At 45.3% G+C, this 16,884-nt stretch overlaps 1 long non-coding RNA gene across 1 annotated transcript in view; it reads left to right on the top strand.

The window, feature by feature from the left end:
* Nucleotides 1-235: 235 nt before the first annotated feature.
* The window catches only part of LOC120398586, a 39,206-nt gene continuing 22,557 nt past the window's right edge, over nucleotides 236-16,884 (top strand). Inside the window, exon 1 of the long non-coding RNA XR_005594560.1 lies at nucleotides 236-353. This is a non-coding gene — a long non-coding RNA (uncharacterized LOC120398586). The remainder of the gene's footprint in view (nucleotides 354-16,884) is intronic.

The raw sequence follows: 16,884 nt of genomic DNA on the forward strand, positions 1-16,884 counted from the left end.
ATGTAGAACTAAACATTAGTTACTTGAAAACGGAACCTAAGGATAGCTACGGGAAAATTATCTTTCCACTCTGATTGGGGAGTTTCTTTCACAATTTAAAAATTGCTATAGATCTTGTGCAAGTGGGTTAATGTGACAGCAGCCCTGACTGATATTTCAGTCAGAGCTGAGAGAGTCTGACAAGTTTTCTTTATTAGATTAATTCACATTTTTCACACTAGCTTAATTTGAACAGGAACTCAAATCGTGCCCATTATCTCTGGATTCTGATCCTTCATCCTTTGCTCAGGCGAAGCTGCCATTGAGCGATTTGCCAAGAATCAGGACTGCAGCCAGGATCGGATCTATAAAGTGTAAGGCAACTATGTATATTTTATAGTTAATTACCGCAATGTCCCCTTATTTTATTTTTTATTATCCCCCAAACATCCTTTCCCTGACCTTTCTTTAGAAGAGGCGTTGTTTGGACGTCAAGTATCAGGGGGTAGCCGTGTTAGTTTGTATCCACAAAAACAAGGAGTTCGGTGGCACCTTAAAGACTAACAGATTTATTTGGGCATAAGCTTTCGTGGGTAAAGCTTATGCTCAAATAAATCTGTTAGTCTTAAAGGTGCCACCGGACTCCTCGTTGTTGTTGTTGTTGTTTGGATGTGGCACAGAGACTCTGTGTTCTCTGGACAGATATCCCGCCTCTTTCTTGTGAACTAGAGGGAACCTTTTCTATTCTAAAAACGACATCGGCCAGAATCTCGCTTCATCTCCGTCCATACACGTGTGTCCAGAACTATGGCATATGCCAGATTCCAGGCGCGGAATCTTGACGGACCGCAGGCAGACTGTGCATTTCCAGGATGAATCCAAAGAGAGAACGGTTAAAATCACCTCCCATTTTAAAACCTATTTGAAACCGCGTTTACATTGAACTTGGTGAACCCCTATCCCAAACCACTTGTAACCCAGAAGTCAGAACAGATCCATAGACGATTGCCCTTGAGTCTCCCAACTTTCCTTTCCTTTTGTTCTGTTGGGTGATATGTACCGTATAAGAAAGGAAAAGCCCATCTTTTGGGAGCGAAATGGCAGCCTCTTAATTGTTTAATGGCGCAGCAAAGAGCTATGACGAAAATATATGATAATAGGGTTAGACTCACAAAAAGACTGGCACACAAATGTTAACCCCAGCTCTACACTGCAATCCCTTTACATTTCGATTCAATATTGTTATGGAACAGGAGAGATTTTTTCCTCAGTCTGCAGAGCTCTTCGCTCTGTCTCTCCAGTTCTGTTGGGTTTTCTTTGATTATTTTCCTTCCTCCTTTCAACACCCTTTCACGTGCCTGAACCCCACCGATAACTCTCCAAGGGGGCGTAGGAAGGCGAGGGGGGGACGGACACAAGGTGCAGGACCTGTTTATTTCCATTAGAATAAGGATGCGTCAAAGGGGTAGGGATTGTTGAAATAGTAAATGACGAGGTTTGATTAATTGTTTTCGAAATCAGCTCAACAGTGTAGCAACCTTCAGGTCGCATCCGGTACTATCTGCGGAGCTGATCTCAAGATGCAGAAAAGAGGAGATTTGTTGGAAAAGATTAACCTTCCTCCTCCCAGCCCATTTCAGTTCAGTGCCGGGTGAACTCCCAGAGAACTCGTGGGAAAAGCTCAGTGGCAGGCTTGCGAAAGGGAAAACAAAACCCAAACCAAACACAGCTTCCCCGCTTCTTTTGCGGCAGACTCAGTTCTTTAATAATACAGTGGAGGCCTGTCAGTTGGACACTTGTTAAAGGAATAAACCCACTAACCTAATGGATCAGTCCCGGCACCCCACACAGAGAGCACCTTCACCACAGTTGTACTGAACCCCTTGGAAAGACTCACAGGGGTGAATCCTGGATCTGCCCCCAAAGGAGAGAGAGTTGGAAAGTGGAAAGGATCTGTTGGGGCCACCTGGCTCCCCTCCCCGCCCCGCAAGATTGTCCTCTGCAGTATTTAACGTGCCAAACGTCCATCCATCATCATCACCACACTGCCCCTTTGAAGAGCAATGTGACAGCCCTCCCCCAGCGACCTATGCTGCTCTCTGCTGCAGCTCTTTCCACCTCCCGCCTGCCTCAATATGGCGCAGAGGCGTAGCTAATCCGGAGCAGGAGGGCGGTAGACAAGAGCGTCCCAATTGGGGGAGGAGGACAGCGAGGCTAGAAAGGCGCTCTCTCTCCTCCCCCTGCTGTGTGCATCAGGGCAGCCTGGGCTGGCTGAGGGGAAAGAGGACGTTTGCTCAGGGGGCAGATCCTCAGTTGGGCTTCTCCTCACAGCTCTGTGGGCGTCAGTGGAGCCATGGCCATTTCCCCCAGCTGGAAATCTGCCCTACCCCAGCCCAGGCATCAGAACAGGCCTGTATCTTGCCACTGACTCGGCTGGGAGCATGATGGGGCTCAGGGGGAGTATGGCCCAAGGAATGCCCCCAGGGCTCCGTTCTCTCTGGGCCTGCAAGGCCTTCCGGATCTCACAGGAAGAGCCGCACGGCTGCAGCCTCGCTGGCTGGGGGAAGGCGCCAGAGAAGAGGAGCCAGCTGTTGCATTGCCAGGGAACCCCAGGCTATCTCCCACTCAAGTCTATCCATCACAACAACCAGAGCGGGTCCGCGCTCCACCCGGTGTCTGCGGGGAGGGTGGGAAAGGAGAGCTCAGAGCATGCACTCTGTTCTAGCTAAGCCATAAACCAGCACAGGTGGGTGCCCTGCTGGGCCATGGCCAGGGAGGCCTGCAGCCACCTGAGAAGGAACAACCCCTCGCTCCCCATACACACGCCCGCTGGAGTCACTTGTTGCCATTGTAAAATGGCCTTGTGCAAATAGCCTCACCAGGAAAGGAAACAATCAAAGCACAGGAGTGAGCGTGCAGTTATTCTCTCCTGGTTATTCTCTCTTACGGGGGTGCAGGCAGCTGGTTTCCATCAGGCAATGGCGTCCCACTCATGTTCTCTTCTTTACTCAGGCCCAGGGACATTTAGACTGAGTCGAGAGTGAAGGATCAATTCCCTCTAGAGCAAAACATGAGTTTAAGGGGTTTTCTATGGACACTTCATATTAAACAGAGCCCCAGATACAGAAGGGATGTTAGAGAAGCTGGGCAACACTGAGGTAATACTTGTTCAGCGATGCCTATCAGTGGAGGAGAGTAAGTCCTGCACGCTGGGCCTGATCCAATGTCTGTTGAAATCAACGGAAGTTCTCCCATTAACTTTGAAGGGTTTTGGATCAGGCCCTTTGTGCTAAGGCTGAAGGAGCAGAATGCAGCAGTTCCCACTTCCCCCTTGTAATGAAGCATCTGCCACACTACCGGGGCATGGTCATACCTCACACAGTCCTGGCTGGCCCTCCTAAGAGCCCGGAGTCTTCTGAAATGCCAACTCCCTGCAGAGATAGGACTTTTCAAAGAGAAAATCAGATAATTAGTTTTTTCAAACACTGACTTGTAAGAACATTTTTAGTTCTCTTGTAAAAAAAAAAAAGAGAGAGAGAGAGAAAAGGAAATTTAAAGCAACTAGGGGGAGATCCCCATCTGAAAACAAAATACTTAGCCCTGTACTGTACCACTTTTAATCTTCAAAGTGTTGTACAGACATTAATTCATTAGTTGTTACACACCACCCTTGCGAGGTGGGTAAATCTCATTCCCATGGGGGAGAGAGATTTAAAATTACTTGCTCGAGATCACAGGATGCTGGGAGTCGAACACACATTTCCAGCTCCCAGGCTTGTGCTCAGACCTTTCAGAAATCTTTACACAAAGAGGGGAGGAAGGATATTCCTGGTGATCAGAAGTGGGGCCGATAAACAAGATGCTTGAAAGGTGAGCCCAAGGCAAATCCACGCTTCCCGGCAAAAATGGTTTAGCGATATTCACTACCCTAAGGACAAACCAATTAGGAATGCTGCCCTGAGCGTGCAGTTCCATTCTTGTGGGTCCTTCTTAAACCATAGCTGGATTTATCTCGAGCCGATTAAACCAGTCAGGGCCAGTTTGGGGATTTATCTCTAGCAGGTTAAAATAGAAGAATGAACCAGCCAAGTAACAATATTGACCAATTATGTATATAAAACCCTGAGAAATTCCTGCCCCTCACCCCCTCTAGCTCGGCTTTACCAGGCAACAGGTTATTCGGATCAGATAGGCATGAAACTGATGGCTCCAGAGCAGAACCTAGATCTGGACCATAAACAGGAGACAGCATTGTCCCATGTAGATTTCAATGTCACCTACACCTTGGGGTTATCCCACACTTGGGTTCCAGGGACCTACTTACATGACCCAAAAGAAAGTGCCTTCTCAATAAACAAATGGAAGGGGTTTCATTTGCCTTGAGTGGTAACTGGTGTAATATTTTATTAGCTATAGTTAAATATTAGATGAAAGAATTTGCTGATAGTGATTTATTTTCTGTGATCGGCAAGTTATGTGCAGAGTCAGGACCGTATAAACAACTGAAGATGCACTAAATCAACCCAGCCCACGCTGAGTGTCACCTAAGGCCACTGACCCCTTAACGGGAGAGCTTTAAAGGAGAACGCGCTCGGAGTGATCAAAGCTGATGTTCGCTGGCTCAGCCAGCAGCACTGACCCCAGCGAGCTCCAGGTTCTCTTTGGGCTCAGTGTTCCCACCTGCTCTGACCAGAGCCTTGGAGCTATTGCACTTGTCATCAGCCTCTTCCTAGCTACTTTGGTATTTTAAGGGTAAACTTTGCTCCATCTTTCCTCAACCGGGGAAAATGTACATAGGCAGCAGTACACTGGAGAAAAGTGACCCAGGTCAATGGACACGGGAAGTCACATCTGCAGAAGACAGATAGGCAGTGTGGATTGGCTTTCGCCTTTACATCATTCAGTTCTGTAACACTTGGGGCCTCACAGGAACCACATAAACATCAGGAGAGATAAAAGATTAATCATCAGGGTAAATTAATAATGTGACACATACTTTTGTTTCCCATTTTGGGTTCCAAAGGTCCCCTCCATACATTGTGGGCTCCAAAAAGCACCTAATTTGGTGGAATCTAAATGTACACCTCTCCCATTATTAATTCTTCCAGGTGTCATTGTTAGAACATTAATTATGCTTAGTTCCTCAGCGATTTGGGTGAAGGTAATATGTGATTCCATCAGACTCTCACTGTGATTTAACTTTGATTAATGTCCATTCATAAAATGATATAAACTTATTTCTATTCTATTCTATTCTGTAACCCAAGTCTCCAGCCAATATTTCAATGTGCTGTTTATTTGACAGCGTATGTGTGCAGGCTTGCCTATGGGCCTGCATGTTTGGGGAGGAGGCTAGTGTGTGTGTGTGTGTGGGGGGGGGGGGGGTTAATGGGATTGTTTCCAAAGCAGAGAAGTACCAGATTGCTGCATTATTTCATATCTTAGACAGAGTTCTCCTGAATCTCTCTCTCTCCATCAGCTCTTCCAGAGAAGGCTTGTTTTCTTTGTTGCTGCCCAAGAGCATAGAATAGATATAATGAATTTGACTTAATTATGAAAACCATTAGGGCCATCATCAGGGTCATCAGTCATCTCGTACTTGCTTAAAAACAAGCAGAACAGCCACAACTACCCCCGTCTGTGCCAGGATGGCCTCTATATAGCCCCTCACCAGAAGCTGGATCCTACTGTCACCAAAATTTAGGCCATGTCTACACTACAAAGTGTTTCCAATGCAAGTTATGCTGGCGTACAGCCACTGAAGTTAGAATGTCACTTGTGCCCATGCATACTTGGCTCCTTGTGTCGGTGGTGCGAGTATTCCCCTAGAGTGCTTGTGTCAATGCACAGTGCAATGCACCATGGGTAGGTATCCCAGAGTTCAATCTGCCACTGTTCAGTGCAGTGTGTTATAGTTTTGGCATGGTGAGGTAGAAATGAGTCACGCAGGGGTATCTGGAAACAAGGGGTCAACTTCCCATAATGTAACATTCTCCAGCCCATAATATCATCTCTATCCCACAGTTTTCATGTCTATTTTCAATTTCCCATGAACCCACGTGGGACTTGTTGCTGTCCGCCATCTTTGACAGAAGCATGGAGCCTGCGCAGTTCTGCACTAATTGTCACGAGCACTGCAAGCACAGGACACATAATCCTCTGGTATTTGCAGAGCTACAAGAAGAACCCTGGGGAACATCATGATTTCCTGGTGGTCAGTTTCCTGTGGAACATAGTGAAAACCAATTCAAGGTGGTTGTTGGTGTTCACAGAGCAGCTGCAAATGTTGGAGAGCTGCTTCTGAGCTCTAGAAATGAGCACTGGCTGGTGAAATTGCATCGTAATGCAGGTTTGGGATGACTAGCAGTGGCTGCAGAACTTTCAGATGTGGAAAGCCACATTTCTAGATCTGTGTACTGAGCTCGCCCCAGCCTTCCAGGTGCAGGGACACCAAAACTGAGAGAAGCACTCACAATGGAGAAGCAAGTGGTGATCACACTGTGAAAACTTGCAATGCCAGATTGCTACTGGTCAGTGGGAAGTAATTTTGGAGTGGGAAAATCCAGTGTGGGAGCCATTGTCATGCAAGCATGCAGAGTCATTAATCATCTCGTGCTATGCAGGACTGTGACTCTTGGCAACGTGCGGGACATATGGCTGGTGCAGTTATGGGATCCCTGAACTGCCATGGAGCAACACTCACATCCCTATTATTGAACCTGGAGGTCCACAGGACTCTGCAGCATCTGAATTTTCAGATGGAGAAGCTCCATGATGTTCTGGTGAATCACCCTCTCCTTTCCTGCACCTTTCTCCTCTCTGCTCTTTCACTCTCCATACAAGCTTCAGTATTTACCCTCCAGGCCCTACGTTCAAGGTGTCATGCAGCACTGGCTTGAAGGATCTCACAAAACATGTCTTCCCACATCATCTTTTTTCTCCTCCTTATCTGGGTTAGTCATTTCGCTGGTGAAGACGAGGTGTCCCTCAAGGCTGCAACAGCCACAGCTACAGATAAAACACAGTATCATAGGAAGGGAAAGTGAAACTTAAGCTTCAGCATTGCCTCCTTCCATTGCTCCGCTACAGCGTTAAACAGGACTTGCTTATTGGCACTTTTACTGGAGTGCTTGCTCACAGCACCGCTTACAGCAACAGCCATGATGAGTCCGACCCACCAGCGGTGAGGGAAATGTGGTGGGATTTGCTTGTTTGCATGAAACTAGGAGTACAAGGCAATGGCACCGAATACTGGCATCATGTTCCACAGGTGGTGGTGGTTTTAGCGGATATCTCTCACTCCTGAGGGTAACAAAGGCAAAGAGAGCAGAACTGGTGCAGGTGCCCCAAAGTTGCCTGGGCCCGTATGCTGCCAGTCGGTTTACAGCATTGGTGCCTGATGAAGTCATCGCTGACTGGCATGGGAAAGTATCCTACTGTGGAGGAAGAAATAAGGCTGCCATCCCTAGAAACCTTCATGAGAGGATTGCCGTGTACCGCCGTGGAAGCTTCATCGAGATCTCTCAGGAGGATTTAAGGGACATCCCTGTGTATATAAACAAACTGTACCACATGGCCACCCCTGCCTAACTCTAGAGGAGCATGAAAAGCACACCGCAAATCTGCTTCTCTAGGTTGTACCACTACCTCTTCTAGTATGAGGACATTCATGAAAAGTCAATAGCTGTGTCCTGCTAAGTCGGGGGTGCCCTCACTGTAATGGGAAATTTATTTACACACTTACCTGAGGTTCCTTCCCCAGATTCAGGATCACTTGTGCTCAACTGCAGGGACTGGCTGGACTGCAGTGGAGTCAAAAACAAGTCCTGGCTTATGGCACAGCTGGACCCAGGTTGCCTCGCCCCCATACATCTCCTCCTTGCCAATCTCCTCCTCCTCCTCTGTTCACGGCAGGGGGCCTGTTGTGATTGTGCACCCCATATTCTTTATAGAAATATTGTTAGGATAGGAATATGGCATAACTAAGATATGTTTTATGCAAGATGGGTCTGTGAGATATCATTGGAAAGGTTATGATTTTCGGAATGTGATTATCCAAATTGTATACATGTATCATTTCTGTATCTGGAGATAGGAATACTGACTATGTAACAAGTACAACTGTGTTTGCATCTGGGAAACACTCACCAGACAGTCAGGAAAAACAAGACTTAGAAGATACTAATCTCCAGCCTTCCTGAGAAGCGTCCTGGGATGCTGCTTTGGCACTGCAAGGTCAGGCACCTGGCACAGAGTGCCACCTTGGTATTTTTCCACTGGGTACAAAGGATTCCTGCCTTACGTAAATCTTATTTAAGGGTGGGAAATGAGTCAATCAAGGTCTCCGATTCTTCACTGAATCCCTGCCCAAGATGACTGCTTGAAAGACGTAAAACTGAACTGTGAAAGGACTGGACCCAGGCTTGAAGGTCTCAGGCCTGTGAAGGATAATATCTGGAACTTTAAGCTGCAAACAAATGCATTTTGTCTTCAAGGAACTCTACAATCTGCCTGAAACAACTTTAGGATGAGAAATTACTATGTGAAAACCTCTTTCTTTAGTCTATTAAGCTTAGATTGCGTGTTTTGTTTTATTTGCTCAGTAATCTGCTTTGTTCTGTTTGCTAGCCCTTATAATCACTTAAAAGTTACCTTGTGTAGTTAATAAATGTATTTCTTGTTTATAACATAACCCAGTTTGTGCAATTCATATCTGGGGGTGGGGAAGGAAGCTGTGCATATCTCTCTCCACATTGAGGGAGAGGGCGAATTTTTGTGAGCTTGCACTGTGTAGATTTTTCTATACAGCGTAAGACAATATTATTTTGGCTTTACTCCCCAAAGAGGGTGTGCACGTGAGTGCTGGGTGGATCCCCGAGCTGAATCCTCTCACATAGAGCTGACTTCAGTCTGTGTTTGCAGCTGGGTGTGGCCTTACCTGTGTGTGTGTTACAGAAGGCTTGAGGGCCTGGTACAGCAAAGACAGGATGAGGAAGCCCAGGCTGGTGCAATGGGTGGGCTCAGTGAGATCCCAGCACATCAGGTGGCAGATAGGGGGTCCAACCCATCACACCTGTGACTTGCACTCCTTGGTGGTAGGGTCTCCACCAAGTACAGCATGCAGCTTGTAAAAGCAGCAGGTCTGAGGCTTGGCACTGGAAAGATTGTTGGCTTCTCTGGGTTTCTGGTATACCTGCTGTAGCTCCTTGGCTTTCATGTGGCACTGCTGCTGGCCCCAGTCATACCCCTTCTCCTGCATACCCTTTTTGTAGATGTCAGCATTTCTGTGGCTGGTTCAGAACTGTGCCTGCACTGCTTATGCTCCTCACAAGCCCAGGAGATCCGATATCTCCTGTTTACTCCAGGCTGGAGCATGTAGCTGGCATGATCAGTGGTGCAGTTGTGCACAACAATGGAGAGCAGATAGATGTGTGCTCACCAACCTGGACAGGCAGGAAAAGACATTGCAAAAATTTGAATGGGCTTTAAGGGGGTGGGGGAAAGGGGAGGCTTCCAGTTTACAGGACCCCTCAGCAGTGGAGTTCACAATTGTGACCAGAGTGGCGTGTGTCAAGCACTGTGAGACAGCTGCTGGAAGACTTTTAGGGTTGACATAGATAATGCAGTGTCTACACTCGCACTGCACCAACCTCAGCCATGGCTCAACACCGCTCAAGGTGTTACTACACCTCTACCTCGATATAACGCTGTCCTTAGGAGCCAAAAAATCTTACCGCATTATAGGTGAAACCGTGTTATATTGAACTTGCTTTGATCCACTGGAGTGCACAGCCCCGCCCCCTCGTAGCACTGCTTTACCGCATTATATCCAGATTCGTGTTATATCGGGTGGCGTTATATCGAGGTAGAGGTTTATGTTGGTGTAACAAGTCACTCACATTGATGGTGGGAGACACATTTATGCCTCAACACATGTACAGCTAGGTTGATGTAAGGTAGCTTACATCAGCCTAGCTCTGTAGTGTAGACCAGGCCTCTGTGACAGAACTCCCTTGGATCAAATTCTGCTCTCAGTTCCACCAGTGTAAATCTGGAATAACTCTAGTGACTTCCGTGGAGTGACTCTAAATTTACAGCAGTGTTACCAAGAGCTGAATTTGGCCCATTGACTTCAAAAGGAGCAGGATTGGGTCCTAAGACCCAAAGAATCAAATGGCTCTTATTTTGGCCTTTGATTCTATAGCACATCCATTTGTTTTAGGGTTTTATACTGCTGCCCATTGGCATAGCCTCTGAGCACCTTCCACCTAAAATCAGTTGACAATAGTAAAGTACTAAATGGACTTTGTGGAATCTCTGTCTCTTCTTGGTTTTCTGGTTATACAAGACTCTGCTTGGGGTAGGGCCCAAAGGGAAAATGGAACATAAATCTGCTCACACTCTTTATGCCCTTTAAAAAAAAACACAGCATAAAATTGTGATGTGACTGCGTCATGTTATTTTATCTCCTAACCCCAGGGTCAAAAAGATCAGAGATGCAAAAAAAGGGGACAGCTTAATTTTCTTAAACAATTTTACAGTTTTTGAGGGCTTAGAAGTTGACATCTAGATAAGAAACAATATTTAATAGATAGGTCAACACTTGGTTCTTTAGTATAGCTATAGATAACAGATCGGGAGTTCACAGGAGCACTTGATGGGAAATATATTGATAATACAATTTTTCTTTGCAAAATGTATGTAATGATTGCAATTTTGGTTTAATAATTAATTTAACGTAAGACTCATTTGATTCAAACCCATGCGTTTTTGTAAAATGCTCTTCAGTATTAATAATATCTGTCTAGCCAGCTAAAGAGGTTTTTAAAAGAGTATGCTAGGGCGTTCAGCAATTACAGTAGCCATCTGCCCTTTATTAAAACTCCATTAACCTTTGCATTAAAATACATTTAAAATGCAGACACACTGAAAATATCAAACACAAATAAAATAAATCTAAATGGTTTCTTTGCTTCACTGGCTTATTTGTGTAGAAGGTGGCAGTTTTTTGTTGTGGCACCTATAATTTTCCAGGGAAAGGTAATACTTCATCACATTCATTTTTCTGTGTAAAGGGTTGGCTTGCTTTAGGAAATGATTGCAAGAAAGTAATGGAATTAATTACATCTCTCATGAAGATTCATAGGGCAGGATCTTGTTATTAGCTTCAAAATAAATTGCTTTATTTTAAGGGGCAGATCCCATCTGCTTTACTTAGGGGTTGCAGCCCTGTTTACTGAAATGGGGTTATTCTGATGATGTGAGAGGAACTACTCACTGAGGAAGTATTATCCAAACTTTGCTGTAAATCAGACTATATATATTCCGTGTAATTAGTTCCTTAGGATAAAAAGTACAAACATGGTAGAGGGGTAAATCCTGCCCCTGCATCTGTAGCTAGGGAGGATTCCCTTGGCTGTGGAACCAGACTGGCTGTGTAGGGATTGAGTGCACCCTGCATCCTCCTCCTCCTCCTCAGTATTTATTATTGGCGGAGCTGCTTGTGCTACCTATAATTAAAGTTGACAGAACTTCCCATTAAAACACCCTGTTATCAGTTGCTTATAACTTTGCCAAACTTTAACTGTTTGGGCTAAAATTTCACAGTCTGCCCCCTGATGGTGGATTTTGTGGTTGGTTTTTTATTTTGTAGCTTTCAGCAAAAATGGTTCTGCTATTCTAAGAACAATTTTAGGGAAAATACCTTGTTTTGCCCACCTAGGAAATCACACACAAAAATGTTTAAAATGTTAAAAAATATTAAGATTCCAAAGCCAAACACTCAAAAGCTAGGAAATCCCAGAATTAAGGTTGTCTGTGCAAGCTTAATTCATCCCCCTCGTGCATATGCGGTATGAGATAGTATTTTTTCTATAGGACAATGTCATAATGCATACATATAGGCCACCTTAATTCTAACATTTCCTAACTTTTGAATGCTTGACTTTGCAACCTTAACATTTTTAAAATGTAGCTTTCGGGCATAATTTATCATTTGTTACAGTAGGCCCTAAAGGTCCCAGCCAGGATGGGCAAAGCACGGGGCTCAGCTTTGTAGGGTTCCTTGGCGATGTGGGTGGCACATCAGAGAGGCAGGGATAAGGGTGGGGGATTGAATACTATGTGGATCTTCTCATCCTCCTGTATGAAAAGGGACATACTTCAGCTACCCAATGTCCCTGCCCCACCTCAACCATCTCCCAGTTCTGTCCTGTTTACTCAGGCCAGATATGGAAGGAGGATTTGCCTGTAGTGTGCTCTGATACAGTAAAAATCGCCTTGTAGTGAAGTGGAGTGAAAGTCTCCAATAAAACTCGGAAAAAAATGTCAGATGAAACATTCTTCTGTCGGAAAATGCTGCTTTGTCAAAACTAAATTTTTACATGGGAATGTGTCAATTTCAATAAAATTTCATTTGATTTCTTTTTTTAAACACATTTCAGTGATGTTGAAATGTTCCAATTTTTGGACTGGAATCTTTTGATTTTTTTTGTTTCAAAATTACTTTTTGTGTTTTGAAATTTATTTTGTAATTATAAAAAACTAAGACGTCAGAATGAAATGAAGTGTTTTGATTAACTGGAAGTGACACTCCCCCATCCCACCCCCAAAAAGTTTTCATTTTTTTGGACATTTCCAGATTGTTTGGTTTAGTTTTGATTCAGAACAAAAACACATTTTGAAATTGTGGAATTGTCCATGAAACAGAATTTCTGGTTTCTGCAGAGCTCTAATTGCAGCTGATTCCAGTGTATTGTAATGTTCAAATCATCGTTCCAGTTCTATTGATGCTCTGCTGATAAGGAAGTCATGCTGAGAATGAAAGTCTTTATTTTAAAATATTTCAACTGCATACACTTTTCCATAACCCACCAGGCTATTTTCTTAACAGTATTTTCAGCGGAAAAATACACATCAATCTAGATTGAAGGATCATCTTGGGAAAAGAAAGAGCTCAGGTTTGTAGTTTCTTTAGCTGAGTTTATATATGATCCTTATATTGACAATACTTTTTGATTAATATTGTGTATAACATTGCTTAATGCATCTGTAGAATTAATTATGCAAAAACATTCAGCCACCTGGACATTATATTGATGAAATGACATTTTATTGACAAAATGACAGTTTAATACTGAGCTTTCATCAAGCTTTCTATTGAATTGATTGGCTTGGTTCAGTAAGCAGAGTAGCAGGAATGGGGAACTCTGTAAATCCCTATGGCTTTTCAGAATATTTTAGTTGGCTTTGAGTATGGGTTCGCTGCTGGTACTTAAAGATGAGTTACTCTAGTCTGGTATGTAGGACACACGGTAGACAAGGTTCAACCATGGTTTATGCTGGCTTGGAGTGAAGGGCCTCTGGAAGTGAAAAGTTTGCTAGAAGGGCATTTGTGGCATTGGAAAATGGCCACAACCTCCCGTTTTGGCTAACAGCGGATTAGTGTAATTCAAGAAGCAAATAGTATTGGCCAAAGATGAGTTGGGGGACATTGTGGACTGGGTATGTTGTAATTCAGGAAAAATAGTGTACTCTTCAGAAGGGGGGTTTCCTATGGAGCTGTAGCAGACTGTGCATATGTCTACACTGCAACGGAGAGGTGTGGCTGCAGTTTATGTAGACATACCCAAGTGAGCTTCAATCTAGCTAGCGTGGGTGATGGAGAAGTGAAGCTATAGCAGCCCGGGCTTCAGTGCAGGCTAGTCATCCAAAGAATTCTGGGACCTGAACTGGCTAGATTAAAGCTATCTCAGGTATGTTTATATGAGTCGCAATGACACCTCCCTGTTGCAGTGCAGACATATCCTTAATCTGCTTTACACACACACACACACACACACACACACACACACACACACACACACACACACACACACACACACACACACACAGAATGTGTGCAATAATATTTATTTCCTAATTGGTGGCGGGGCAGGGGGTCTGATCTGCAAACCTTTATTACACAAGCAGTCTTGGACTTTGGTTACTACTAATATAAATAAGTGTTTGGTCCCATGTTTGTAATATAAAGAAATAATGTTGTCTAGTGGATCAAGCATGGCATGGAAGCCTGGTAATCCTGATGTTTTCTAGTTGTGGTTTTGATGCTGATTCACTATGTGGTCTTGGGCAAGTCACTTAACTTTTGTTGTATTTAACCCAGCAAGATCTTAACCCCTCCACCCTCCACATTTAAAATTATAGACTTTGGGTGGGATTTTCAAAAGCCCCTAGGTGATTCAGGAACACAAGCCCCATTAATTTACTTGCACTCCTAATCTCTTGAAAATCCCACCTTTTGTTCTCAGTTTCCCTAACTGTAAAATGCGGATAATACTACTTGCGGGACATAATTCAGAGGAGTGTTGGGAGGATTAAGTAGTAGTTTGTAAAGTATTCTGAAGATCTAAATCACTATATATGTGCTGAGTATTACCATTATTACTATTCATTTGAACAGAACTTTGCATTGGGCCAAAATCTCAGGGCATTATTGGTGTGTGTGTTTAAAGAGGATGTTTAGATGTCAAGTCTAGTTACTGGTGACTGTGCAGTGTATATTAGCAAATTGTGTTAGTGTGAGGGTGCGAAGACTGTTCCCAAGTCAAAGTGATGTTAAAGCAATATTAGTGATGTAGGTCTTTGATGTCAACATGACAGTGTCAAATGCAAATTTAGGGGGACCATATAGGATTGTAAAGAAGATGATAAACCAATGATATTGAATGTCTGTGGAGACCAGTTTACAGTGACACAAGAAAGCAATGTCCATGCAAATCAATAGAGACCACTTTATAATATCTAAAGCAAGTTTCAGTGCAACACCAACTAGATAATGGTACAATGTCAAGACTGCGTAAAATCAATGCAAGTCTCTGGAGGTGATGTGATAGTGTCAACGAGCTGGCAAAACAACAGAAGTGAAAGTTACCATTGCGTTAAAAGAAAACAAAAGAAGACTGACTGTCACATGGAGGTAACATTATTGTTATTTGTATTACCATGCCAGCTAGGAGCCGCACTCATGGACCAAGACCCAAATGTCCGAGGCACTGTATAAACACAGAACAAAAAGATAGTTCCTGTCTCAATCTAAGTATAAAGCAAGAGACAACAGATGGAGACAGACAGGAAAGTACAAGGAAACAACGTGACAGCACTGGTCAGCATGACAGGGTGTGGTCTCAGCAAATCAGAAGTCTAATAGTTGTCAAGGGGAGTTTTAAGGAGGATAATGAGCTAGCTTTGTGGATGTGTGTGGGGTGCGCCTCATGTGGGCAGCATTGGAGAAAGCACGAATAGACTGTTTGAAAATTTAACAAGTGGGTGACAGAAGCTGGCAACGTAGGCCTATTGGAGCTGGAAGTCATGTTTTGAGTGAAGGAGATGATAGGTAGGGTGCGGATAGGCTGCTAATGGCCTTGGAAACAAGGGCAAGTAGCTTGTATTTGATGCAATAAAGGGGAATCAGTGGAGAGTCGCAAAGAGAGGGATGACATGGTCAAAGTGATGGCCTAACCAAATTTGCAGCAGCATTCTGAATGAGCAGGTGTGACGGGGTTCAACTCACCACAGTGGCACCTCCTGCTGGCTGTCTGGGGAATTAGTCCTGCATCCTCTTCTGGTGGTGTCTCGTCCACCATCACCTCTGTTCCTGGACCCACATCACTCCCAGGTCCTCAGCGTCCTCTTCAGTGACAATGCTCTCTGGCTGTGCCATACTCTATGTTCCCCTGCTTCTGGGGGGACCTACATTCTACTGTCCGGCCACTCTCTTCAGTGGCAAACTACAGTCCACGGTCTAGCCCTTCCTTCAGTAGCTCTAACACCCTCCTTGCCCTTGTGTCAGGGTCTCAGTCTGCAGATCCCTGCAGCCTGCCAGGAACTTCTTTTAGTTCCCTGGGTCTCTGCCTGCAGCACTGCTCTGCCCAGGGTGCTTGTTGCCCTCCGCCTGCAAGGCAGCCAGTCCTACTCCCTTCTCAAGGAGTGACTTCCCCTGCTCTGTTCTGCAGCCCTTCTTATATAGCCCTGACTGGCTGCTCCTATAAGCACTTCTGTGATTGGCTGTCTCCTGCACAGCCACCCTAGGGCTGCTTTTAACCCCTTTTCTGCTAGTGTGGGGCAGATGCCCCATCACACACCCTCCCCCTTAAGCCCAACTGCCAGGGGGTGGGGGGAGATTACCTTCCCTGCTTCCCACACAGCCGCACCCACAGGATATCCCTCTCCTGCCTCAGGTTCTTCACGAGGAGGAGCCATCTGCCTCCTTCCTCCAGGGTCTGAGTCTCGGCATGTTCTGCTCCTGTGTGGATTCCCTTGTCCATCAGGGTCTTCTTATTCACCTGTTCCCTACTACCCCCTGCTAGGTGTGGGAGATGGCTCCCCACCAGGTCCACAATTATCACTGGGCAGTCTCTGACCCAGTCTCGCTCTCGGGCATCCCTTTTTTAGCCTGCCTTCTCCAAAGGGGGCAGTGCCTTTTTATATGGCCCTCTTCAGGGCACCAGAAGGAAGTCCTTTGCCTCCCCTTGGCCATGGGCTTCCCATTGTCCATTCCCTTGATCAGCCCCTTCTCCATGGCTAGCTTCAGGCTCCCTCCTCAGGTGCCCCTGTTGCCCAGAGGTCCAACATGCCCATCTTCTCCCTGTTCTCCTCACAGGAGGGACTCTCTTGGGCTCTTGCCCCTTTCCAGTCTTTGGGAGAGGCTTCTGTCCCCCACTCTGGTAGGGGCACTCTCTCTTTCTGTGTCCTTGTTGTCCACAGGCATAACATTCACTCGGCCCAGCCACTGGCCTCCCCGCCCTTGTGCCTTGCTTCCCCTCTTGCTCTCTGCAGCCTCTAGGGACCCCATCTCACAGCAGCTTAAGCATATAGAGCTGCTGCTCAGCTAGCTGGACCACACAG

This window comes from Mauremys reevesii, linkage group 2 (assembly GCF_016161935.1).
Source record: "Mauremys reevesii isolate NIE-2019 linkage group 2, ASM1616193v1, whole genome shotgun sequence".
In the NCBI taxonomy this organism is placed as follows: Eukaryota; Metazoa; Chordata; order Testudines; family Geoemydidae; genus Mauremys; species Mauremys reevesii.